Consider the following 27,324-nt stretch of genomic DNA (forward strand, 5'->3'; position numbering starts at 1 on the left):
GCTTTTACTGATTATTAATACTGAACAGGATGAATAATAAAATTTGCTTTAAATTTTAATGATTTTTACAATATTTGTAGAGACATACAGGGAACTTTGAGTTTAGAGCTAAAAGTCAATAACTTTGTCAACAAGATAAGCACAAGGTAGAACGATGAAGTATTGTACTAATCCTCTTTTATTAGAGGTGTAATACTGAGAAACCTTTTAATTTTAAGGATTCAGCTCATGCTGTCATGCTAAGTAATTAAGTCACAATATTTGGAACCATAGAATAATTTTACTAAATCAATTGTGTAAATGAGTCAACAGTAGTCAGCATCAATAGACTTCAAGTTACTGTGCCCTGACACTATGCTTTGTAATAGAGAAGAGTAGTAGACAGGACTTTTAGTCTTGTTAGTGGCAATTAAATTGGTCAATCAGTCAGGCCACCACTCTGGATCATTCTTAAATATCTCAGCAACTATTTGATGGATTGCTATGAAATCTGGTTCAGACATCGATCATCAGAGAATGAAGCCTACTTATTTTCTTGATCCCCAGACTTTTCCTCTAACACTATGAGTGAATTATCTCCACAACGATTGGATGGATTGCCATGAAATTAGCGTTCACGTTTCCCACATAATAAACTGTCAGAAATTTGTTGATTTCTTGACTAATTGTCATCAGGACAAAATTTTGACAGCTAAACAGCATGACAATGAGTTATACAGTGAAAGAAGGATTTTAATCCAGTAAAAAGTAGATGACTCAAAGTGCTGCTCTAAGAAGTGAAATGCTGCAGATTTCTGTCTAGGTCCAGTGGCATTTGACCATCAACGGTTTGTAGAATAAAAAGACAAGCTTTATTCTCAAATGCCAAGGACTGACCCAAATGGTATGAAAGCCTAGTTCTGCCGATGTGATGGAAAAAATAAAAGATCCTGCAAGTCATACAAATGGCATGTTTTTTTTCGTTTGTTTTTTACTTCGTGCTCTTTCTGTGTGTCATAAGCATCTGTCCACAATAAAGCAATACTACCTAATGGAAAACTTCACAAAATTACAGTCCCCATTGTTGATTTCCTGATTTTAAAAAAATGTGACAGTCATGACTCACCTTTCCTGAGAAAAAGATCTGCCCACACCACGTACCGATGGACTTGGTGATGATGACCTTTGTAGCAACAACAGCTCTAAACTCTATTGTTGTCCATTTAGAGCTGAGTTAACTGTAGTGGTGAAAAAAAAAAAAACATTTCAGGAGGCTTTTACATTATTCAGTGCAGGGTCAAGCTAGGTAAAGGCTGCAGAAAGCAGCAAGTAGTCACTTCAAAGGTAACATAAAGCTCACAGTGTATTGTAGCATGTGTTTTCCTCTATGACACATCCTTTAATGTCAGACTTTATGTATTCAGTTTGTATAGATTCTCTTTGTGTGGATGCTGCAGCCTCTGATTTTGAACAAAACCATTCTTTAGAATTTATTGACTTTTGTGTTTCAGTGAGGTGAATGAATGGTGGTGCTAATTTGTGCCAGCAATTCCAAAGAGTCTGCGGAACATTAAGTACATCTAACAGTTCTCAAAGTGGGAACAGGTGGCACAACATCAAATCTGTACATCAGGTAAGTGCTTTCAAAATATCACATTTTATTTAAAGGTCTTTTATGAGTACTGTTTAACAGCCTTTCACTTACTGTATGCCATGTTCATGTCATATCTGTCTTTTTGTAACTGCCAGTTTCTGATTTTTAACACTGAAATTGTAATTACAAGTGGGGAAATTGTTCCAATACTGTTTATGAGTTAGCACTTAATACTAAAAGTGCCTGAAAACCGAACAAACACGGATGAATCACATCAGCCAACGTCTGTTGTTCATAAACCCCAATTGAATAGACCTCATGTTATACTGCCAATATGCAGTACTTTAAACACTCACATGGCCAACTCACACAACCAGCTTTAAGTTGCAAATGGACTAAAGCCAAAGCCGCCATCATGGCCAAAGTCACAAGTGTCTAACAGTCACCAACAACTTCATAGCTGACTAGAGCCCTGTACCGTCCTGTGTTCACGAAGTCACGCCCACTTCTGAGTGATCCAATCAACTCCTAAATATTTGATTTAAATCTCTCTTGTCCACATATTCCTTTTCACAGGTAAAATACATCACATTATTAAAGCTAAAGATACCACTCTCATGACTTTTACATTATAAGTAAAATCCAGTACCAGCTGTCATCCCACAGTGGCTTGAGAAGCGGTTCACCTCATTCAGTCAAAATGAATGGGAGCAAACTAATCCTCGCCCCAAGTGAGTCTTCACCAGCAAATGCCCAGTTCCCAACATTAACCAAAAACAGCCTGATATGTACACATTATGGTTCAGTGATGGAGCTTGCTTGTTGTGTTATTAGTGCTCCACCACACTAAATTAATTCTTAGCTGAAGTACACACTGTTCTTTTGCCTCCTCTATAAAAGGCTTCTTTTTACATTTTAGTGAAGGAGGTTGAGTTGTTTGGAGATTTTCATTTAGTGGTTGTACTATCTTCTATTTATAGTTTCTTTCCATTAATTAAAGATGCAGGCCCTTCTCTCTCGGGTTGAACCACTTCCTTTTGTGCTGAAAGTACATAGAGCACATTGCAAAAAATAAGACCAAGTCTCTCTAAAATAAATCAATAGAAAGCAACACAATTAATAAAGTTCTTGCAGTGATGGTGTCATTTTTCCACAGCCAAATATACAATGCTTGAGAATTACATTTTGCACTATCAAGTAACACAAGAAGTAACACATTTTTGCTCCTTTGCAGTTACATTTTTACTAAAATGTATTTTCAGCCCTGATTTCAACCCCATCAACAACCAACACTTCTGGCATGAATTCAAACACAGACACCAACACTGTGCCAAACCTTATCAACCAGCATGCAATGCTCTTGTGGCTGAATGGGAGCACGTCCCTGCTTTCAGGGTTGGAATTCTTGTGAAGAGCCTTGCAGAAGAGTGAAGGCTATTTAAGTTGCATTTTAATTTTAATGCTTCAATGGTTTTGGAATGAGATCACAAATGCCTGGACAGTCGCACCCACATACTTTTGGCCATTAAGTGTATGTTACCACATCTTCCACTTTACACATAGTCATTTGATCCACTGTCAATTCAAAAATATTGATTAGTGAAGCTTTGATTTTGCATGTAGCAGCTTTAACAGTGAGGTTGCCGTGTTTGTTTTTTCTGCAGCTCTGTATCAGTGTGGTTGGAGAGAGTCATTGCACTCTGATTTAGAGCATAGCACCGACATCCGCTGACTCACACCTTCCCAATAAATAATCAGTCATCAACATCCCTGCTGTCCCTCCTTTACCTGCCTACACTTGTTATCTGGACCTTTCAGGTTCTGACAGACAAATAGCACTTCTTCTGTTTCTGTGGGCTTCACTTCAGCCGAGATATCTCAACTGTTGTCACAGCAGTGTTCTCAGTTACCTTGGCAGCAGGTCTTTAGGCAAGTGGAAGAAAATACATAATGCTGATCTTCAAGGAGTATCAGTAGCCTTTAAAAGTATGCATCTGTCTGTTGGGGAATGCATCCAAATGAGTTCCTCAGCCTCTTCAGCTGCCTCTCAATAAAACACAAACTGTTCTACGTGATTAATAATGTCACCTGGCTGAATGTGTGGCTCCCACAGGAAATTAACCTTCAGATTAGAAAATGTAACAACAACGCTGATAAAAAAAAAAAAAAATGATCTGGAGAAAAGTCAGGAGAGATGAGTGGGCTGCTTTTTACCTTCCTGTTTAAAGCCTCACCACTTGACAGCAAACTGGAACTGTGATAGAGTATAAAAATTCATTTTAATGTCACTCTGACACAGCCATTATTTTCCCACCAGTGCTCGCTGCTAAACAGAGTTGTATTTATGCCTAAATTAGTTTTGGGGCTCACTGTATGAACTCGTCAACAGAGGTAATTGATCAACCATCCCAGGGGAAACACAGGCAATCAATCAAAGTTCAAAATCTCACTGTGTCTGACTTTAACTATCTTAACAACAGAGTACACAACTACAGAAGAGGGCAAGATCAATTTGGCCGTGAAGAAGAAACCCCTTCAGGCCTCAAGTACTTTACTCAGTGTGAAGTGCAAAGCGGTTACCTGAAATTGCTACCAAAAGCAATTTGATCTTTTGGCTTGTCCAATAATGATTTTCTCCTCCCAGCTTGTCATCACAAAAATACTTCAAGACATCGCTGATTTTATGACACAGCGTTTTCACAGTGTTATGACCAAGGCCCAGCGTATCTGAAAGTGTGCTTCCATCAAATCATGCACATTTTCAAACTGTATATGTGTGTATTTTTAAAAAAAGAAAGAAAGGAAGTGCTGGGGAAAAAAGACAAAGTAGGTGAAAGTTTGTGCATTGATGGAACTGTAATAAAGTAAAGTGGAAACTGATTTAGCAAATACGTTATATAATACATGAAGCATGCTGCTTAAGCCTCTGCCCCCCTGAGGAAACAAGAAATAGCGACAGACATAACATCATATATGTGGAGCGATGAGGAGACTGAAACAGTTTGAGGTTTTTTAACTGTCACGCCATCTCATTGCCGCCAACTCTTACTATTCGCATTACATTAGTGGATGGAAACACGTATTAAATTACATTTTGTTTGTTTGATTTTCTGGAAATTTGGATGAAAATTTGCGCTACATTTGGATGGAAACTAACACAACTCCAGAGGGGGAATAAACCGGCTCTAACATCATTACACCTCTACCTGCTGTTTCCTTTCATTTCTTTCATTGCAGACCAAATTCTTTGCAGTGCTACAAGACAATTCACTGCTTGCACAAGCATGGAGCAAAGTCGGAATCAATAGCAATCACTCAAATTCATGAACTGCGTCGAGCATTAGGTAATCCACAGCCTCTCTCACTGAGAGGACTCTGGAGTGCGTCATAGGGGTGACTGATCACTAGTCTCCTTCCTGCCACCATGATGAGTGTGGCAGTGCTACGGTTGAGCACATTTTAAAGCACGGGTTTAAATGGGATATTAGGGTGTTTCTTCACCAGTGGAGCCATGACAGGAATGCAGCAGTGAATCAGAACAAAAAGGCTTTGTGATATATTCATGGTGGAAGCAGTCAGAGAAACCACTGAGACAAGATGTAAATATCAATGGTATGATCTCCTGAGAGCCCACGAGCTGTTGTTCCTGAAGAGGGAGACAGAGAGTCAGAGTCGCTTGGAGAATACTTTGGTTGCAAGGCAGCAAATCACTGTGAGAAAAACTGTGAAAAAAAAGAAGAAAAAAAGGACGTCTGGCAGAGAGGTCTAATGATCTGTGGTAGTTTTTTTTGGCAGTGGTGCGTGCTCTGTGGAAGAAAACTGTTGTGCATGTGCATCAAGTGTGTTTGTGAGGACAGAAAAATAATCTTTGCTCAAACTGCTACAGAAACACAAGGATGACTGTTGACACCACTGATTTTGCACCGGCCCCAGAAACCACTTCAGATGATATGGTGGTAGTGGAGGCGGTGGGGGGCCCACGAGACAGGGGCTAGTGATGTGTAATGGAGCAACTGGACTCAGCTGAAAGATTTCTCTCGGCTCAGAAGATCGTAGAGTATTGTATAAACTGGCTGGTGATTCAAATTTGGGCGTTAAATGCTAAATGTTTTCCTTGTCGTGCAGAGATGGAAATTGCCTTGCGGTCTTTGCCTCAATGGCCTCGCAATAAATATAAAATAACAAAAATCTAAATTAAAGTTGTGGAATTCTGGGTGGCCTGGTCTGGTAAAATACTAGTAAATAAAGCTGATGAAAAGAGGCCTCAACCCCTGAAACCATTTGACGCCATTTCCAGCCTTTGAGCAGCGCCTCCTGAGCCACCATCACATTTAGAGCAGTGAAAAAAGAAAGGTGCTGCTGCTGCTGCTGCAGCTGCTGAGATATAAACCTGCAGTTGTTGCCGTTTTCTCTTTCACGCTCTCTTTCTGTCTTTGTCCCTTGTTGTATTCCTTTTCTTTCTCAAATGGCGAAATGAAGAATGACGACAGCGGCTTAACACACTAAATTGTCAGCTGAGGGTTGGAGGGGAAAATAATTGTCAGCGGTGGAAAAGCGGGGAAAGGCAGAGACGGTCAGGCACAAAGAGGCCTTTCTACCAGCGAGCAGAGCTGCCCTGACGTCAAAACACAAGCAGGAAACCACACCAACACCGCCACCACCACCACCTTGCCCCTGGGAATGAGTGTGTGTGAGAGAGAGAGAGAAAGAGGTGGAGGAATGGTAGGGGAAAGGGCGGGAACAGAGGAATAGCACGGGGTCTGGGACATTTAATGAAACCCAATATCCTGCCTCTGGTCTAAAAATAAACGGAGCAATGAGCACATAAACACAACATAGCATGTGTGTGTTTGCATGCAGTCTATATGTGTGTGTGTGTGATGTATAGACTCAGCGGTGCAGAGCAGAGGTGCGAGAGAGCTGTATTAATTTCCCAGGTTTATTTGAGCTGAAAATGAATATCGTGCCCCTACCCCCCCTCTGCTGCCTCTGCAACCCCATTATAGTGCAGACACACACTTATAAACACACTCAACAAGGTGAGGTAACATGAAGTGGTGCACAACTGCATGTAGAGGGGTAAAGTCAGTTTGATTACGGAAACTACACAGACCATCGACTCTCCGCTGTATAGGCAATTAAATGGTAGACTGGATGCAAGCAATTAAATGTTGAACTGAAACTTTAGAGCCTGATATCGTTATTCTGAGAGTGTGTGTGCAGCCTGATTATTACTAATTACTCAAAGTAAGTCTCCATAATATTTTTTTTTTCTCTGTGGGAGTTCTCAAAACAAAGACGCTGGAATAAAATTAAATAAAATCTTGAGAGAATCCCAGTCACTTAATACAGCAAATCAAATATATGTAGAAAAATCATGTTGGTGCAGGAAGCCAGTGACAGATTGTCTAAGTGATACACTGGCACAAATAATGTCACATTCAGCCAAAGGGGACGATTTAGATGTAATTGATTGTAGACTTTACACAGCATTTAACGTGCTTTTATTTTGATGGGAACATTCAGGAGGTGTGGGTGAGACCGGTCACAATGAAAAATGAACTGAACATTTCTTTTCCTGAACCCGTGTCTCTAACCGTGGATAACTGATAGATCTCTGTGTCAACAGTTTGTACTTTGTTTCAATAGTATTTATTCTGTCAAAAGCAGTTCCAACTAGAAGGACTTTCAGTAGAGTGCAAACGTCTGCCAAGGCCAAACACTCCTACACGTCTGTCTAGCTCTTAAGGTGGAAAAATAAAGGGAAAAAGGAAGTTGTCTGATAATCTACTTGCTCTAAAAGTCATGAATAGCAGACATGAAAGGGAACATAATATTTTACTCTGTTGCTACTCATTATTAACAAATACAACTCAGTGTATGATTTTCATCCAGATATTATTTCCTGAGATGCTGCATCAAGCAATGTTAAGGAATTTAAAAAAATAAATAAAAAAAATCCTGGATCCACGGCAAGATTTAATGTGTTCTTTCCCTGCACTCCCCGCGCTCAATCTCTCCACCAAATTTGAAAATCAGTTCTGTACTTTTTGTGCAATCGCACTGACAAATAAACAAACAAACCAGCAAGCAGACACAGGTAAAAACATAACTTACTTGGCCTTGTTTAAATTTTAGTCTCCATACTCTGGCCACTGAATGTTACATGCTAATATAGCATGTTGAATGTGGGCCAGTATTTAAGCGTCTAACCTGCCCTTCATGCTACCTGCCTGTCCAAGTCATTTCGTGTCCTAACCCGTGCCAAAACAGCACATGAAAACCTTAACACGTATAAACATTACACTTGAAATATGCTAGAAATGGTGTGCTATTTATACGCCATCCCATAATATCACACAGGTCATGCTCCTCACTCCTCACCACTTGTCATGGAACTGAACGGGAGGAACCTGCTGTATTTTGTTTGGCTAAAGTGAGATGTACGTTGCATTCACGTCATTTGAGCCTAAAGGTAGAGATGAGAAAGATTACCACAACCATGAGCTGCATTCGTTTCATACTTTCTGGCTTTCAAGATAGGTTCACACACACACACACACACACACACACACACACAGACAGCTAGGGGCGTAAATCACGCTGATGCGGCAAAAGCAAAGGTAACACTTTGTCAGTTACAACATATTAACGCTCAGATCCCTCCGGGAGCCCACAACTATAGCTGCTAAGATCATCACATCGTGCCATGCAGCACTGGGAACATGTATTCATTGTCTGCATGTATGTCTGTGTATGTATATATACTATACTGTCTGTGTATAGTGTGTGTGTGCCTTTAGGAGAGCACGCCAAGCCACCTGGAGCAGGGCAGGTATCATTAGTGATGGTGCCAAGAGACACTTAAAATGCAGCCACTCTGTCTAGTACAAACATGCCTGTCTGGGCACAGATGAGGTGTGTGTGTGTGTGTGTGTGATTACACCTTCAGGGAAGCCTGACAAAGCCCAGGTATTACACACCTCCCGGGTGTGCCCAACATTGTGCATTTTATGTGTTATCTTTTGTTAGAAATGCATGCAAAGTGTCCACTCCGGTCACCTTCAGAAACAAAGAGCACACAGATTAAATTTTTGGAACTGATAACATGATGTTCAGCCAGCAGGAGTACACATTCATCACACACGGTGGGATTTATCATTCAGTTGTCTTCTGGCTCTACTATCTTACGTTTTCCACCACAACATATCCCTATCTATCGGCCTAAGTGTTAAAATGTGCACAGCTGAGGAAACATAAGGCGATGACACACAAAATTAAACACTTATTGGTTCAGGTGTCATGACTGTCTGGGATTATATCACCTGAATGTCCTGTCACTTTTAATGAGTACAAACAGTACGTACTCTGCTTAATAACAGGCTTCAAGAGTTACACCTGTGTGGGCAGTGTTTGTTCATTTGTAGCATGTTTAATGTTTAATTGTGTGTGTTGCGTCTAAATTTGTAAAATTTTTCCATCTGCTGTGTAATCCATCAGGGTGGTCCTGGTAATTGCCTCATTCATTTAGTCGCCATCAACTTGATACAGTGTTTTATTTTTCATCACACAATGTACCAAATGTGTTGTGTCTTCAGTGCAGCCAGGCCAAGGTATCAACTTTCATGTAAAACTGACACTGAGGAGACAGATCAGAAGATTTTTCTTTTTGTGAGCAAAGAGGCTTAAGGGAGGGACGGAGTCGTACATGAGGATCAGGTATCTGAGACTCTGGTAACATTTTTAAATCACGATTTGATCAGTAGCAGTACAGTGAATATGTCTGGAGTTAACTTTCAAAACTTTTATCTTTTTTTTAAAGTTAAGTTATATTCTCAATTCAACTGGACAACTTAATGAAAATAATCACTGAATTTATTACTTATCATTATTAATAATTAGAAAGAAAAGAAAGAAAATTTTGAAATATAATAAATGTCATTACTATTACTATTACATTACTATTTTTTAACCATTTATTTTGCTGATTAAAATGCATCACTGTATAAACTTTAAATACAACTTTTAATTTATAACATTAAAAAAATCTTCATTTATTTTTTTAAATTATATTACTGTTCATTTATTAGATTTTAATAAATGTATTTCTATTATAAAACAACATAAGCAGAGCAAATTTTGTAAATAAATCATAGAATATGTTGTCTATAGCATTATATAGTGTGTATAGTATTTATTTCAATATGTCAGTGATAAGTGGTCATGTATTATTTTAACTTACTAGACAAACAACTGCATGGAGAGAGAAAGAGTTTGCGTTCTTGAATTCAGTTGTATGGTGAAAATCAACAGTCCTGCCTGATAAAAAATAAAAAATAAAATCCTGCACACTGACAACGAACTGACAAGCTATTAGATGCAAAAATAATTAATATATTCCCTGTGAAAATCGAGACAAAATAAAATTCTGTCCGTGCTGGCATTTTTTTCCTATAAGATGAAATTACATGTAATTTTTATTTATTTAAGGATTGTTTAGTCAAATCATTATTTAACAGGTGGACACTGTCTGCTCATTATCCTTGTGATTGTGACAGAGTTAAAAACTACATTAACTGTGACTGTTAATTGTCTCAATACACCATGTGAAAATGCTGCCAGGAAACCAGGAATATTTCCAGTTGTTTTCCAGTTGTTAAAGAGTGTTATGAGGTGTGAACTTTATAAAGTGACACCACATTAGTTTGATTTTTACATTGTAGTTTAGTGTAAGAGACGGCACAGGGATTTAAATGTAAATATAATAAAGAAAAAAGAAAGAGGGAAAGAGAAAAGAATCATTTTTCTTTGGTATGGATCTATACTGAGATTAATTTTTTAAAAATTTACGTTACATTCAAGAAAAGAGACAACTTATAAGTCTCAGCATCTCAAACCTCACAGAGGTGAACAAAATCTGCCTGAATGGACAGAAATGCACCTGAAGTGAGATGGATTTGGGTGAACTGACCCTTTAATCAACCTCTGCCATGTTCTACCCTGAAGAAAATAACAACCAGACAGCAGACAGCAGACACACTAAACACAGCCCACACATTTACATGAATGGAACAAGTTTGGCATGTATTTGTGTGTGTGTGTGTGTGTGTGTGTGTGTGTGTGTGTGTGTCTGTGTGTTAAAAGCGCACTTCTGTTTTTACTCTGCAGTTCACACACAGTTGCTCAGGTGTCATGCCACAGTGAGTGTCCTGAAATGACTTTTCCTATTTGGAGATTTTCCACTCAAAACATATGACCACAGTTATTAACTGAAATAAATCATACAATATCTTCAGCTTTAGGTATTTACTATTATATTAGGGTTTACCACGATATCATGGAAAAAAAAACCTGCTGAGGGAAACAGTCAAACAAAAATACTTTGAAAACCAAGCACAAATCATTTTAATTGACGAAAGCTGACAGAGAAGTGGGTGAAGTACAAAATATATACTGTGCTATGCGTAAAACAGAGTTTACATAACAAACAAAAGCTCCACATTCAACTGATTTCCACAGAGTGCGTGAGAGACTGTTAACAGCCAGCCAGCTTATAAACACTTGATCTTTATTGTTCTGAAGAGCCCGCCGAAACATAAACAAATGGGCAGTGATGACATAACTTTACCAGAATTAAATATTGGGGGAGAAAAATATAGATGAAATGCAGACTGACAGAAATACATTTTTCAAAACTCTATTAAAATGGAGTTGAATCGGATAATGTACAACATGCAAGTCTAAGTCCGCATCAAGCTACAAATAATTAAAAACTTTTTTTTTTGATGATTTGAGAGCTTTTAAACAGTTTTTGTTTATCTCAAATTTAACTGAGAGCTGCGCTCAAAGAAAACCACATCCTTTTACCATCATTTTTAATAAATCTAGTTTACTGTTTCCTTACATAAAAGCCCACAGATTTCAAAAATCCTGAGTTTTTAGCCCAAAAACCTTTGAGAAATTCTCATTCCCATGTCATCAATCTGCCACGGGCCTGTTCAATCAGAGCCACAACTGCTGCCTCGGCTCTGTTTAAGTAGCTGTAGCTGCCATTATTTCAGGTGCCAAAAAGGCGTATGAAGCGAAGTCAGAAACCCTATTAAAAGAACTTTAATGATAGTCATCGTAGTTGCCAGAGAACACTGACATTAATTGCCAGAAAACTCTCGTACGGCTAGCAGCCACATGTAAACCAAATGACAGAGGTATTAAGAGAGATGGTTTAATATGTACAACGGCTGGAGGGCAGACGGTGTGTTCTCCTTCGCCTTTTGTCGTCCCTGTAACTACCTCAACTTATCTTTGTCTGTCCCTTTAATTGTACTCACTTTTTATTGTGTTTTTGCTTCCCCGATATTCTTTTAACATTTTCTTTAATTATTTCATTACCTTCCCTTGTTTTTGGAGATGATGAATAATGAATTCATTAACTCAAAAAATGAAGAAGAAATGTGTTCATGTAGTTTAAGTATTTATTCTAACTTGTATACTTAATCAAAATTTGCATTAAGAAGAAAAAAAAAGCCCAATACACTGATGTTATCCAGAGGGAGTGACTTTTACTAGGCAGCTTTAGCCATTCATTGTTTATTGTAGTCATCAGTTGTGTTGTGTGTCGAATCCCAGACCAACACACGGAGGACTGTGGTTACACAACTACCAGTTGCTGTGTGTTTTGACAGTCTGGCCATTTGTCACCACAACTGGACACATGGCAGAGAGACAGCCATCGTTATGAAAAGCAACACCCTGTCAGCACTAACATTAGCAAGCTAGGTTAACAAGCAAGTATTTTCCATGTGGACACCAGTTTGCCTAGCTTGCTAGCTTCCACTTTTCAAGTGGAATATAAACAGCACAATGTGTCCTTCCAAGTGTGTAATATTGTAAAGGGACATAATGTTAGAAAAGTGCTTGTAAAAAAAACATGCAAATAGACAAAAAAGAAAACAACTGAACCAATTTGACAGCACATGTGCCGCATGTAGAAAAAATGCTTTCTGTATTTGCAGCTCAGTTATGTACAGGATTGTTTCTCACATGCAGCATTTTTTTTCCTAGAAGTTGCACATGTTGCACAATTGTGTGTTTTCTGAAGTTGCAGCATGTTGACCTCTTGTACATCTTATATAATCATTTGCCGGCTATACATGGCTATGACGTGTACCAGTCAGTAACGCACCACAGAAACTCTCCTTAGCAACACAGGCCACCATCAGGGGGAAACACCCACCCAGAGGGCCGGAGGGTTAGACACTTGTTCCATCGATTATGTCCAGAAACTCATTTATCCTCAAAATAAGCACAACTGCTGCAGAGTCATCACAGTTTATATTTACATACAACATGAGGGAAAGTTCAGCATCGGTCTGACTTTAAAACTAAGACGACTTCAGTCCATATCCTGTTAATTAGTTATATTCCTTCAATCTGTCTTCAATCTCCTTCTTCCGCTTATTTTCTCCTCCTCTGTCCTGATGCGTCTCTTCTCCTCTCTTTGTCTCCTCCTTCCTTCAGCCCATTAGAGACAAAGGGAAGCCATCAGCCCATCGATCACACTAGCCTCCTGTGTGACCTCTTGCCAAATGACGCCCCCCCCCCTCCAGAAAACCAGGTCTGCTCCATGCTGTTCTTTGTTTGCTCTCTTCCTGTGTTTCTCAGAGCTGCATTGTGGTACTCTCAACAAGTGGCTCATTTAGCCGCTGCAGCAACACTGAGTTGATGTGTTAAAATGTACATCCTGCTCTAAATGGAGGTTCGGTCGCAAACAAATGCAAATTGTATTTTCTGTACATACTCCGGATATCAAACTGATACATATGTGGGAGGGTGATATGTAACTGTTGTCTTAATTTGGAAAAATATTAAATTTGAGCTCAGCGCCTGGCTCAAATGGAGATATATTTCAATACTCTCAGCTCTACCCCTCAGGGCTAAATTTATTTAGAACAGATGGGAACATTTCAACCGTGATGACCACCCTTCTATCACTGAAAATATTTACAGTTCTAGTGGCAATGACTGCGTTGGAATAACTTTGAGCCTACAAATCCATTTTACTTAGCTCGAGAGGAAGAGCGTACGGGCAGCAGGACAATGCTGATGAAAAGCAGGAGAAATGAAGAGGTGAAAAACCAGAGAGAAGATGTGAAGTGAGGTGAAGGGAAGAAGAGAAAGAAGGAGGGGGAGGAGGAGGAGGAGGAGGAGGAGAGGTTGGAACAGGCAGGAGAGGAGAGGAGGAAGAGAAAAGAAGCAATGGAGAGAAATGGGGCGAGCCAAAGTGTTAATTTCCTTCAAAAGAAAAACAATATGAGTCAGTGGTTCTGATATTTTTACAGTAAGCCGAGAAGGAATGCAGTGTATGGTAAACAAGCCTAAGGTGGGTTAACTCCCTTTTTATAGTGAGGAAAGTGAAGCTTAGTCTCAGCACAGTTCATACCACTGAATGAGAGGGAAAATCATGATGCGTGTATGAAAATGAAGCTGATGTGCACTTATTTTGGTGCTTTTTTAAGGCTATGAACACGGGTGACTGCAGCTTATCATTGGCTACCTTTTAAATTTTGCATGAACTGTTATGACCGTTAAGTTATACAAGAAAAATGCAAATGAAGCCATCATCAGGATTAAAGCTGCAGCCGACTCTTTATATCTAAAAACAATTAATGCACACTTTCTTGGATAGAGATCATATTTCCTTGTGTAAATTCAAGTGACTCATTTATTTTAAACTGTGGTACATGTCTTTCATAACGGCCGGGGTTCAGGTTTTGCGAAGACAGTGAGGCAGATATTCGTTGGAGGAGCAAATATCCGTTGGAAAGAGAAATCTCCCCACAGAGGGAGGCTCTGACTCATTCACCTTGAAGAAGAACATTGCTGGTGGCTGAGTCACCGGGGTCACACCCCTACACACACCTACCAGTCACTCAACCAGTTCCCTATCTCTTTCTGTCTCTCACTCACTCTCATTGACACACACACACACAAAGATACAAAATAAATATTTTACCGACCCAATCCTCCACAGACACAATACATTACAACGTATAATAGCAAAGAGCAAATCCTCATTGGATTCAGTACTTGAGAAAAGTGGACGCATCTGTAAATATCAAGTTGTAAGTGGGACGGTAGAGGTGTGAAGTGGATAGTGAATTTGAAGAGACGTTTTCTCTGGTTGTTTAAATGAAGTGCTGGAAATCAAATGTCAAGTTTTGTTCTTCTATCAGTATACTTTTGCTTCCTCTGAACAAAAGATTAAATAGGGAAAACGTCTTTTAAATTTTATTTTACAAAGTTTATAGAGTTAACTTTTTGCATTTTTACAAGTTAAAACTACATTAACTATCAGTCTTGACATTTTGGAAAATACACTCTTAAGTAGAGTTAGATGAGAAGATTGATAAAACTCTCGTGGCTGTACACTAAATTTGAAGCTGCAGCCAGTTAGCTTAGTTTAGGTGACAATATGTTCATATGTGAGATTTACAGGTTCTAGTAGGTTAAATTTAAAGCACAGATCTGAGAGTTGTATTGAAAAAAAGTAAATAAGTGTATTTCCAAAAAGACAAATGATTCCTTTCAGTATTTTCTTTGTGTTTATTCAGATGTGTGATGGACATGTGAACCACGTGTGTTGTTGTGAGCTGGTGAATGTGTTGGATCAGTGAAGCTGCTGAAAAGATATAATCCAGCTTTCCTTGAGAGTGAAACTCTGTCATAAATCTGTCTTTGGAGGATCAAACATTCACCCTCAGTAAGCTTAAAAGGTGGCTGCAAACCATTTGCAGTTTGATATGTCTGGCTAGCTTGATTTCATTTACAATGGATCGCAATGATGAAAAAAAAAAAACATCTAAAAACATCTGTGCAAACTCTTCAAACCTCTCCCACAGCATAATCCATCTCTACACCGTTCATTCTCATGTTTATTGTGGTCGACACACGTGCCCAAATACATCTCTTCCATCCGAGTGTCAGGGAGGACAATGGCACAGCATGGTAGCGACACACACTTCTATTTCACGGAACAATGACGGAACTGCAGAACATTTCTATTTTTCTGCTGCAAAACCATTTCACATAACTGTAAATGACTGAAGTAGCAAAACAAAACTTTTTAGCATCACTTTTCAAGCCAACCGGGGCTGAGTTTAGGTGACGTGTCACTTCACCTTATGACTGATCCACTCGCTGTGTATTTAACCCAGAACTTTTAGCGTTTAAGCTAAATGGATGGTGCACTCCTTTCAAACATGCACACGTACTGAAGTGTGATAAAAGAGTTCATACAGACTGAATCCATAAACAGCAAACTGTAACATTACACAGTGCTAGATGCACCACAAATCGGTCATTATCATCCCTGCTCTACAGAAAACAGCCTTTCACATTTGTCACAGTCACATTTTTTCCTGCATTATACACTTTCTGCAACTTTCATTTCCACGCATTAACATCTCAATAAAATCCCTCAATGCTGCTCAATATGAACAGGTTCCCCAGGGGTGCACAGTTATTCACCGCTCCTATCTGAGCTTAACTGTAAACCAAGAGAGTCGTATGAATCAACAGACTTTCAGGTTTCAGCATGTTGAGAGTGATTTTTTTTTAAACACCAAATGCCAGTGACGCCTTTACAAAAAGGAAAGACTTTGAAAGCAATATCAAAAGATCCCATAAAGTCAAATGCGAGTCTGTCATCATTCAACTTGAAAACAAGTGTCCCATCGCACAAGCAAAGCAGATTTTCTTCTGTGGAGTGTACTCACAATGTTGTTTCTTTTCAAATGGTAATTACACACAGGATACACATCTAACAGAAATTATGTTTTGATTTCGATCTTATAGCAAGCACCATCTACAAGTACCTCTCAGCACCAAGGTACTTCATGGCTGCTTTCAAAGCAGATGGAGGGTCAACATAGCATCCTTCACATATCTCGTGTTCAAAATAACCATTGTGTTGTTTTAAAAAAAAAAAAATCTCAGTTGGATATTTACTGTACCGACTTTGTCTTCCAAAGGACTGAATGGTATTTATCTCCTTATAATACCAATTATTCCTTATTTTAAAAAAAAAGTATGAAGACTTGTTGCATGAAGAATAAATATCTATTCAATAAATTGTGGATAGTTATTCTGACCTTGTTTAACTTAATGTCTTTTTTTCTCCTTTTTCTAAGTCTTTGACCTGTAGATCATTTAGTGTTGTTATACTGCATGTTTTTGCAGAGCTGTACTTCTATGTTGAAGTTGTATGATTCTTTTTTAAGGTGAATATTATGTTTGGATGTGTATGTATGGATTTTTGTTTTCTGAGAAAAGTAATCCTGGTATGTGTTATCTCAAGATATCTGATTTACCAGTTCACCTTTCTGTGGTATTTTGAATAGAGAATTTACATATAGTATAAGTGATGCTTGTCAACCTGATGAAAGCTAAATGCAGCCGGCGGTAAGCAAAACAGTGTGCTTTCACTTTGATCCTAAAATAATGCTTGTGTTATGCATTTTGGAAATTCTTCAAACGTTTGTTCTTTCCATCAGAAAACAAAGTCTTTCTTAAACACCGAAAATGCACACAGTCCATAAAGTTAAAGCATGAGGAAACCAACAAACCGCTCCACATTTGTTTCAGCATCTTGCAGCAATATCCCTCCAGTGTGTGGACTACATACGCTTCATCAAACCTTATTCTTCACTGACTTCCCTTATGCTTTCCCCTTGAGACATATATTGCTGTTAAGTAAATATAACTGCCTCAGTTTCAATGGATTTTTATAATGTTATATTAATTTATTTCTTAATGTGACATCCATTAGCAGGAGTCGCCTTGGTCTGACACACCCTGCATTCTTCCTTTATTAGCTTTACGTTATTAAATTTACAAATTACCAATTTTAACGCTGAATGCTGTTTTGGTGTTGCATGGCTGAGCTCATGTATTACCTCTCTGCTTCCTTTGTAGTCTACATGATTGAGTCTTAAAGTCCTGTTTAGTTTAAAATCCATATTGGACCGATTTATGACACGCTGTTTTTGAAGCGTGCTACAGGGCAGGGTTGCAGGCCCAGAGCAGAGTCAAAACAGTGACTCAAGACAGAAAGATTTCCCTCCAAACATCTACAGAAACACACAAATACACACACATTCAGACACATGCTAAAGAATGAGTGTGCATGCCCGGGTTTTTGAAGGAAAAAAAAAAAAAAAAAAAGGCTACTCGCTGTGAAGCAGACTTTCCACATGGTCGGTTGGCTCTTCCAGTAACCGGATGGCACACTTCCCTCTTTTCCACGGAGGGAGAGAAATCGAGAGAGGGTATCAAGGGTGTGGGCTATTTAAACAGGGGCTTCTAATGCCACATTGGCAGCCAAAAAACGATTAATTTGTTCGCTTTCATTCAGAGCCCTGGTGAACAACATAAAACTTGTGGTTGTAACATTGGCGGGTACATTTCAAGGTCTCGTGTACTTTAACTTATGTGGGGAATCATAAAATGTAAGTCTGCATTTTGATTGATGCCTCAATACAACATGATTACATTTAACCCCTTTAGTAGTTTCCCCCCCCCCCAAGAATTAGATGAGAGAAATAATACCACTCGCAATTTCTGTACCAAACTGTAGCAGTTAGCCAAGCTAACAGGACACCTTATAAATTCACGTAAGCATTAAGACTGAAAACAGTTAGCCTCTCTGAAGGTAGCAAAATTCACCTAACAACACCTCCAAAGATCTTTAAATAACATTTTATGGTTTCCAGTTTGTGTGGTCCATACAGAAACCCAAGTGTAAAAACTACACAGACAGAGCAATGCCAAGTGTGTTCCTATTTAGTCGTTATGACTAACAAGCTACTGGCTGTACCTTAATATTTGGACGCAAGAGTGATAATCTTCTAATCTCTCAGTTAGACAGAATATCCTAAAATGTCGGACTATTTCTTTAAATTAAAATGTTCTTGGACGCTTTGCATTGATCTGAACAAAAAGTAAGGATTAATGGCACTTTATAACTTAAGGTTATCATGGGTACCCCAGTCACTCACCTGGCTGAGTACGTACCATGTGTCAAGGCTGAGTCCTTACCACAGCGGCCCTGGTTTGAATGCTGTGCAGGCCTTTTACTGCATGTCATTCCCTCTCCCTCCCCCACCCTTCCTGTCTCTCTTCACTGTGACTAATACAGCCAAGATGCCAAAAACAATAATCTTAAAAAAAAAAAAAAAACTAAGGTAATCACATGGTTGTGAATCATCTGCAGGCTTCTGCAGTTTACTACTGAAAAACCTGACCAATTATTTCGCTAGGGCATGGCAGTGGTCCATGTGGGGTTTAAGAAAAACAAGAAGTGAGTACAACTTTTCCTTGCTCCCCTCTGTCACACAAGCTAACGAGATACAAATCACACCCACCACCACAATCTAAAATAATAAGTCGATCATACGTATAAAAATATGTCAATCCTGTATAGTGTAATGAATTCAGGCCACGGAGGGTTGCATAAAGTATCATTTGGAGCATGGCTGGAGACTCCGCTGCCTCATAGGCTGCATCCTGGATTTGATAATGAAAAAGCATGACAAGAAAATGACATTCACAGGTAAGGAATTTAAATTGTAATAATCCAACTTCTACAAAGCCAAATATTGCTTGTATTTGGCCTCACATATAGAGTCATGTTTTTGGTGTTTTTTTGGGAAAATATGTGGAAAACTGTACAAAACTGTAAATATTCATGTACAGGTTATTATTGCCTTCTTTTCTCAAAGCTTTTTTTTTTTTTTTTTTTTGCTTTCTAATGGAAAACACCACCAAAACAAAGGTACGTCTGTGCTACGTAGCAATTTCAGCAGTAACAATATATGTTCCTGTCAGTACCAATGTTCCCACATCAAGCATATGCAGACGACAGGGCTGCAATCTGGGGCTTGGGTCTGCTGCATCTCTCCCCTGTTGCCTCATAATGAGGGCTGACTCGAGCAGAGATTAACCACGATCTGGCTTACGTTAACCCCCCCAGCAGCTTCACGAGCTTCGGATAAAGATGAAATATTTTAACGTGGGACTATAAGGTGGGTGGTTATTTGATTTGCCCAGTTTGTCAAGTCTGTTTATGAAAAATACACCAATTAGGCAGAATTGAACGGACGGCCATGAAAACTACACCCAATTATAGAAAAATAAATGGACATCTACAGGAGGGAAACCTTATTAGTGTAAAATGAACGAAAGTCTGTGCAAGTCGCTGCAGATACCAAGGCTGATCACTCTGACAGCTAATTTTCTGATGTCACCTAAAGTAGCGTTGGAGATTACAATGAGTAAGAAGCAAGAAAAAGCTAGATATGATGCTTAAATGCATAATGAGAAGCATTTTGCCACTTGTGGCTTGTAAACTCAACTTTTAAATTCGCCCTTTACTCTGCAGCTCAACAAGACGTGAAGCATGAGGCCTGTAAATGTGGCTGCCAAGACATCACAGTGCGCTGGCATCGTGATCAGCAGACCTCCCAAACACTCAGTCTGTACCTGAACCAACATGACGAACAAAGTGATACAAATACCTAAATGCGTGTTTGCTATATTTTGCTAATATATAATGAATTTATCAACACCTTTGTGTAGTAGTAGCTAAGACAATGTGCACTGCCAAGCTGCCATTTAAAAAATAAAAAATAAATTCTACTCATAGTGAGATTGGTTGCAGGTGTTGTTGCCTCACTTCTGTCCACTGCCAAAAGGTTAATGACCAGATCATTCAGGAATCATAAAAACTGTTGTTAAGTTTACCATATTATTTAAACAAGATCTTTCAGAAGTGAATCTGAGAGTAAGGGCTTGTGAAATATCCATTACAACCATCCATTGTGTAAGAAAAACTGCGTACCGCAGGTCAAAATCTAATTGATGTTTACAGCAGTTTTGGTAATAATTTTCACATTTGCCTTTGTTTTCTCTTCTAAGTAATTATGATTAAATTGAGAGGTTGTTTAAGTGTCACAATCATCTGACTACCTGTGTTGCTGCTTAATGTTCTAAAAAAAAAAAAATAATAGAACTGCAAAGATCCAATTTACAGAAATATATGCAAATGATGATCTTTTTTTCAGGTTTATTACAGCTTGGGGTTTGCTGTCAGAGTTTTGGCCATCATTTTAATTTCACTTTTCCTCACCATGGGAAGATAGATAGATTGATGGAGTGCTTTATTAATCCCAAAGGGAAATTGCACTGTTACAGCAGCCAGTTCACATAAAACACAAAAACAAACAGGGAAGGTGAGAAACAAAATACAATAAAAGTCAAATGACAAAAAATAACAAAAAGATCAGGATCTAAAACTCAGATTTATTCTGAATATAAACACTATCAGTGCTGAGTGACGTGACTGATTGTGTTCCAGTTATTAGTCAGACCCCATGTATTTCCATGGAAATGGGAAAAACACTCACCAAAACCTTTTAATTTTGAGTGCAAATTGCTTCTCAACATGAACAGATTTTGATTATACATTTCACTTTGATGGTAATAGTTGTATAATCGCAATATTAACCGAGAGGGTGTGCTTAAACGTCATTTGAGCATGACCGTATCACTGATGCTCTAAAGATATACCATAATAGGCATAAGGAACACTTACAAAGACAAAATGTTAATAATAATAATAGTAGTCAAAATTACATCCATTATGTAAATGTGTGTTAATGCAGGTTTTTTCAGATTACTTTGTTTGGAGGCAAAATCACTTGCAATGTCACTTAGAATCCTTTAAAGCAATGGAAAATGTGTTCCTACATCTACGGTAAGTACAGAAGGTCAGAACTGAGGCTGATGGGATGGGTCTGTAAACCATGATCGGTGATTACAACTGGAAGTTTTGGTAATAATTTATCATCTGCTGTGCTGATTAGCCTGACTTTTCCTAATGAGTCAGGCTTATTTGGGGATTTGTTTAAAAGTCATACAATAGTTTGTGTTTCTTGCCACTTCTTCAAATTCGCATGGCTTCCAGATCCAAGTAGTTAATCAAGTAAAATACGACCAATAGAACTGATGGCGAACACTACAAAAAATAAGCTCCATGATCTAATAAACCAGAATCAGTTATTTCACTCCCGAGACAAGGAATGGTGCCTGTTTTCCCATTGATGTCAGACTCAATATCTTCTTTAAACCTTACTTTTCAACACTAAACACTGAAATAAAATATTCAGTTTGCCTCTTCAATTCTGAGCCTACACATCTTAACCTCCTCTTTAAGGGTGGATGCACATGGCTGATGGATTTAGCTCCAAATGGGCCGTCCCTCTCACGATCAAAAATCATACATCCCGGTTTTTCACTTTCTCCTTCACCACCAAATAAAAAAAACGGCCGGACGGTAACTTTGGCACATGATTAAGTCAAGAAATTTTGTAGCGGTTTGCATCCAGGCTTCCCTTAACCCTCGGATTTTACTCAGTTTCTGTTTTGAGACATATTCATCCATCTGCACGCTCTTGATCTCCAGTCCAAACCACAACGATGACTCACGGGTAAATGAGCAGAGGTTGGGGGGGGGGTGTACAGAAAGCGGACAGATTAAGTCGCAGGGAACAGTTTGTGGCGCGGAATCAGAGAGACGTAGTTTGAATGAGACTGCTTGCGGGTGCTGGAGGCCTATCAGGCGGTGCAGTTGCCTGGAATAACAAACAGAGACTGTCAGGATGACGAGCATGGATGGTGGTCCCTACTGTAAAGCCTTTTATAGTAGATCCTTCTCCAGAGAAGAGGGAAAGAAGATGAATTTCATTTTAATTCTGGAAAGGCTTTGGGAAGGCTTCCAGTGTGTGTCTGGAGAGGATAGTAAAACACTGCTGGATAAACACTAGTGAACAATATGAAACACTACATTCATTCACACGCACCAGCGGGACAGTTTTATTTTTCTGCCTCTCCCCAATATTGAGTTGAACACATAACATCATATTGCAGTAAACCTTGGGTATTTGATTTTTTTTCTCTTCTAGGAGAGTACAATTGTATATTTTATTACTTATTATGAAGAAATCTCATTATTCCTCTGTGACAAAGAGCTCCTTTGTTGCTCCAAAAACTATTAAAAACACATCAATGTGCAACACTATTACAATGGGTGACATGTTCTTTCATTACAAAGAACATGGGCACTGTATTTATTTTGCATCAGTTACGCACACACACCCTCCTCCTGTTGTAAACACTCACTAGGGACCAAATGTGTATTAATCCGCTATTGAAAATAGTCCCCATAAATGCACCATCTACTCCAGTTTGAGTAATGCTCTCTCAAAACTACAGTATCCAGCTATTTCAGGAACTTACTGAGCCTTTGTTCTTTTTTCTTTTTTTTCCTTTTTTTTTTTTTTAAATTAAACCATACATGAATGTATGCACTCTGTAGGAACAAATAGTTGTGGGGATCAGTGCCACAGGTAGACTAAGGAAAGTATTGAGGGGCGGACTAACACATTATTGGTTTTGCTCTTTTCGTGTTATTTTCTGCTAATAACTGACACAGTATTTGCGTCAACCCCACATGTAATGTACATGTTCTGTAAATACTCACGAGCACATCAAGTGTGTATTGTTCTGCAGCTGAAAGTAGTCCATACCAAATGTGCTATTGATTCTTGTTTAAGTAATGTTTTGTAAAATCTACAGTGCTCAGCTGTTGTTGGAAATTAAACCAAAAATAAAAAGAAATTAAACTTTTCTTTGTTTTTGTTTTTCTTTAATGGAAAAACAAGAAATTAGCTTTTGTCTTGGTGCCTTAGATAGGGTTGGGAAGCCAGACAGTGTTAAGAGACAGACTTAAGCATTGTTAGTGTTGCTACTTTCATGGCCTTTATTGGCAATAAGAAAAAATTTAAAATAATAATCTTAATGATAATAATTTTTTTAAAAAAAGAACAGACTGCCTAATTGTCATGACTTCATATTATGATTTTAGTCTACATAACTGCCACCAAACCTCAGTGTTGTTACAGTTTCAAAACCCCCAAAACCAAAACCAATATCAACAATGAAAGAAATAATGACTGATTTCAAATCATTGTTCTGTTTGTTTTTTATTCCCTGTGTTACTACCCCTAGTTTTTCCCAGATAGCCACATAATAGTCTGCAACGTTTTTTTTTATTTTTTTTTTATCCTTATTATTTGAAGAAAACAAAAACATTAAGAAACTTACTTTACAACTATGGCAGAGAAAAAGTGGTAAGGGAGTCAGGAGCACATGGTAGTCGAGATGTTTTTTGACTACCAAGCATCCCCAGATGGTTGTAGTTGAACACCCGGCTGTCTGCCAGTCCACTTCACCAGAGGCACTACCATCCAGAGAAGAATACTCTCTCTTGGTGAGTATCCAAGTGAAGGAGAAGAAAAAAAGAAAACAGTTCTGTTTCTGAGATAAAACAGGGCAAGAAATAAGTGAACAAGGAAAAAATGAGGGCAGAATCACTCTAAGCAAAAAAACTGAACTTGTTTCCACTGACTGGTCTGTACTGCTCTCATATTTGAGTTCACTTTCTTTTAGGAATCTGTCATTCATCAAGCTGCATTATTTTATATTGTATGCATATAAATAGAAGACCTGCTGTAAAAGACACAGCAGCTCTCTTTCTGTCTTCCCTTTCACACAAATAAAATGACACAGTGCACTGCAAATGATTTGAGCTTTTATTCTCATTTCTGCCAGCAGTTCCTGTCTGAGGTTATGGTCGTTGTTGGGGAACAAGCCCTACACTTCAGCTGGTCAAACATCACGTTGAAAAGGGCCTGTCCAAACCTCTCATTAACGTGAGTAACGACAGCAAATATGAGGTGATAATAGCAGAGTTTAGACAAACATGACTCACGGCCTGTTGGGGTTACAGATTTAACAATATGGCAGATGTTAGTGCTGAATCAAAGGTCTGTTTAAAAACCATCTATTTAGTTTGTGTTTTACTGATTTGTAATTATTTCCTTTTCTAAGCAAATCTGTCTTTAACCCTTTCAGACCTAAGCTTAAAAATGGTGGAGAATATATCACATTTTGTTATTGTATTATCAGAAAATGCCACGTCTCAGCACTTTTTTTTTTTTTTTAACCAAGGCTCTGTACTGTACTGTTTGCTTTTATTTTACTGGTCTAGCCTCCATACATATGCTATCCAGGTGGATGAAAGCAAATGTATCCAAAATTTTTAATAACGAAAAAAAAAATTTAATGTAACAGATGAGGAGAAAGAGCTTGAATCCGGCTCAGTGAAATCATAAAATCATAGCTGTTCTGACAGCTACAAAATCTTGGTTTCTTGGTTTTTATTTTCTGTATGGTTATATTAAAGTAATATATTCCAATGATACATGAAATACAGTAATTGCAACAGATTAATGCTGAGTGAATCAAACAAACCAGGACTTTAAAGTCACAACAATGAGCTGTACAACACCCAGTATTCTAAGACCTTGGATTTGGATAAAGAAAAACTCCACCCCATGTAAAAAAAAAAAAAAAAAAAAAAGCTTATAACGTTTAAATGCGAGTGAAACCATTTAGTTTTTTGCTGACGTGATAGTTTTTGTCGAAAGACAATGACTCGTTCATGAGCGTATTGGCGCTGTTATGACTTGTCTTTAATCTGTAACAGTGTTTTACTGATGTTACACACTTTTCAGTGACTTCACTCCTGAGCCTCAGTTCATGTTTCTCCCTCTGAGCTCTGCCTTTGAAATAAAACCAGCATGTAGTGGGGTCAACTGAGGTAGCTACAAGTCTTTCGCTCACCGGCGGAGGATGTACTACTCACGCATCTTAACGTGTGTGTGTGTGTGTGTGTGTGTGTGTGTGTGCGCGCGTGAGATTCACCATCTGGCCGCCATCAGCAGCCCTAGCCGGGGTCCTGCTGACAGTCAGGACCAGCTGTCTGACTGGACAACAGTACAGTTGTACCAGAGCAGACCAGAAGCAGACGGAGGCAGGTTACCGCTGCGTCTGACCCCTCAGTGTGGGAAAATACTGTGCGTACTGTGAGTGTATGACCTCGGCCATGACATAAAGAAGTCCTTTATTGTTAGAATTCAATCATACTGTGTTTCTCTGTAGTAGTTTTAAACTACACCTCTTCCTCCATTACAGGATGACTAATTCTTGCTTTGATAATAATTTGATATATTTATGTATAGTTTATACATTTCTAACTCATATTAACTATGTTGCATGTTAGAGCACTATGAAACTTCTAAATGAAAGTCCAAGGTGCTAGAAATTAAGATTTAAATGTAAGAAAAAAAAATCTAACACTGATGAGAAATAGGCTGCGAGACCCTCATTTGATGGCCTGAGGAGGTTGTCTTGACAGTAAAAAGTAATTAAGATTGATTAATACAAATACACTGTATAGTGAAAATACAGCATACTGGACTATGTTTACTTTATAATCACCGGTCCAGAAAATCACTTCCTTGTTGTGCTGTAGGCTTTATTTTCATTATGTTGCTGTTATTGTTTATTAATCAAAAAAATACAATATTGAGATATTTGTTGTTCATATAAGGGTTTCAGTGTAGTACCTCACCACATTTCATTTACTTGTTATTACACATTTATTTTGAGATATTCAAAACATATGACTCATCATTAATGACATTTGAACTTACTGTCAAGTAAATTCAGCTGATATTATGTTAATGCTCATTCATGTGCTTAAAGACTAAGCTATTTATAGTTTTTTGTCAGTAAATCTGAAAAAAAAGAAAGAAAGCAAATACCCTTATCTAAATACTTAACAACTTCCTGTCTTTTATTTGGTTTGTGGCTCTCAGCCCATTGGTTCCCACCCAAAACATAAATTAAAAAGCTTCTATAAAACGGAGTTTTGAGAAGAGATTTAAAGGAGGACCCTGAGTTTGTCTGCCTCAGATCTCCCAGCAGGGAGTTCCACAGCTCAAGGGCCCGGACAGCAAAGGCTCAGCCACCTTTAGTGACCAGTAGGGATTTAGGAACCATTACATGGGCCCCGCCAGAGGATCTCAAGTGGCTATCAGGCTCATAGGGTTAGTAGATCACAGAGGTAGGCAGGAGCCAGGCCATTCAAGGCTTTAAAAACAAGCAGTAAAAACTCAGAGGAAGCCAGTGAGGGGCAGCAAAGATTGGTTCTCGTGACACGTGTTAAAAGCCTGGCAACAGTGTTTTGAACCAGCTGCAGTTTTTGGATGTTTCGCCTGCTGATACCCGGAATAAAGTGCATTTCAGTGATACAGTCTGGAAGAGATAAAAACATCTGCTGAGGAGAGGCATGACCTGTTCTGGGTTAGCCATTAGTAGGATCAATTCAGGGTGTGTGCTGGTATTTTCATGGGGTTTGTTGATAATAAGAAAAAATATAAAATACCTCAATACCTGCAGGACTTTATCTTTAGTATTTTCATGTAATATAGGTATTTGAACAAAGTTACTACCCGCGTAAGTTACTTCACTGTTGCAGCTATCAGGTCTGGACATGGAGGCCTACTGTATTTTCTTCACATCCAGTCCTGGCTGAGATAAGAGCAGAGACAGCAGCAGCAGTAAAAGCTGTAGTGGACTGAAACATCCTGCATGCCTGCCAGCGCCCGAGCCTTTGTAGCCTGTATCTGCTGCGTAGCTGGCGCAGCGCCTCAGTCTGCTTATTGTATATTCCACTGCCGCATTTTCAAGTATCATGACGCAGATTTGAATGTGTTGTGGAAACTGCCTGT

The 27,324-nt window shown here is 38.6% G+C and overlaps 2 long non-coding RNA genes across 3 annotated transcripts in view; one reads left to right on the top strand and one right to left on the bottom strand.

Annotated features, from left to right (window-relative positions):
* The window catches only part of LOC108883309 (uncharacterized), a 22,146-nt gene extending 3,428 nt beyond the window's left edge, over window positions 1–18,718 (bottom strand). The window contains exons 1-2 of the long non-coding RNA XR_001960916.2: window positions 18,628–18,718; window positions 1,106–1,217 (exon numbers count right to left, since the gene is read on the bottom strand). This is a non-coding gene — a long non-coding RNA (uncharacterized LOC108883309). The remainder of the gene's footprint in view (window positions 1–1,105; window positions 1,218–18,627) is intronic.
* A 75-nt stretch (window positions 18,719–18,793) lies between these two features.
* Window positions 18,794–23,402, top strand: LOC108883311 (uncharacterized). Of its 2 annotated transcripts, XR_001960922.2 has the most exons (4): window positions 18,794–18,929; window positions 19,053–19,181; window positions 19,404–19,653; window positions 20,010–23,402. It is a non-coding gene; the product is annotated as an uncharacterized LOC108883311 (long non-coding RNA). The 2 variants fall into 2 exon arrangements; XR_001960921.2 differs by lacking the exon at window positions 18,794–18,929 and having other exon boundaries at window positions 18,941–19,181.
* Window positions 23,403–27,324: the final 3,922 nt, after the last annotated feature.

The sequence above is a fragment of the Lates calcarifer genome, linkage group LG4 (assembly GCF_001640805.2).
Source record: "Lates calcarifer isolate ASB-BC8 linkage group LG4, TLL_Latcal_v3, whole genome shotgun sequence".
NCBI classification, from domain to species: Eukaryota; Metazoa; Chordata; class Actinopteri; family Centropomidae; genus Lates; species Lates calcarifer.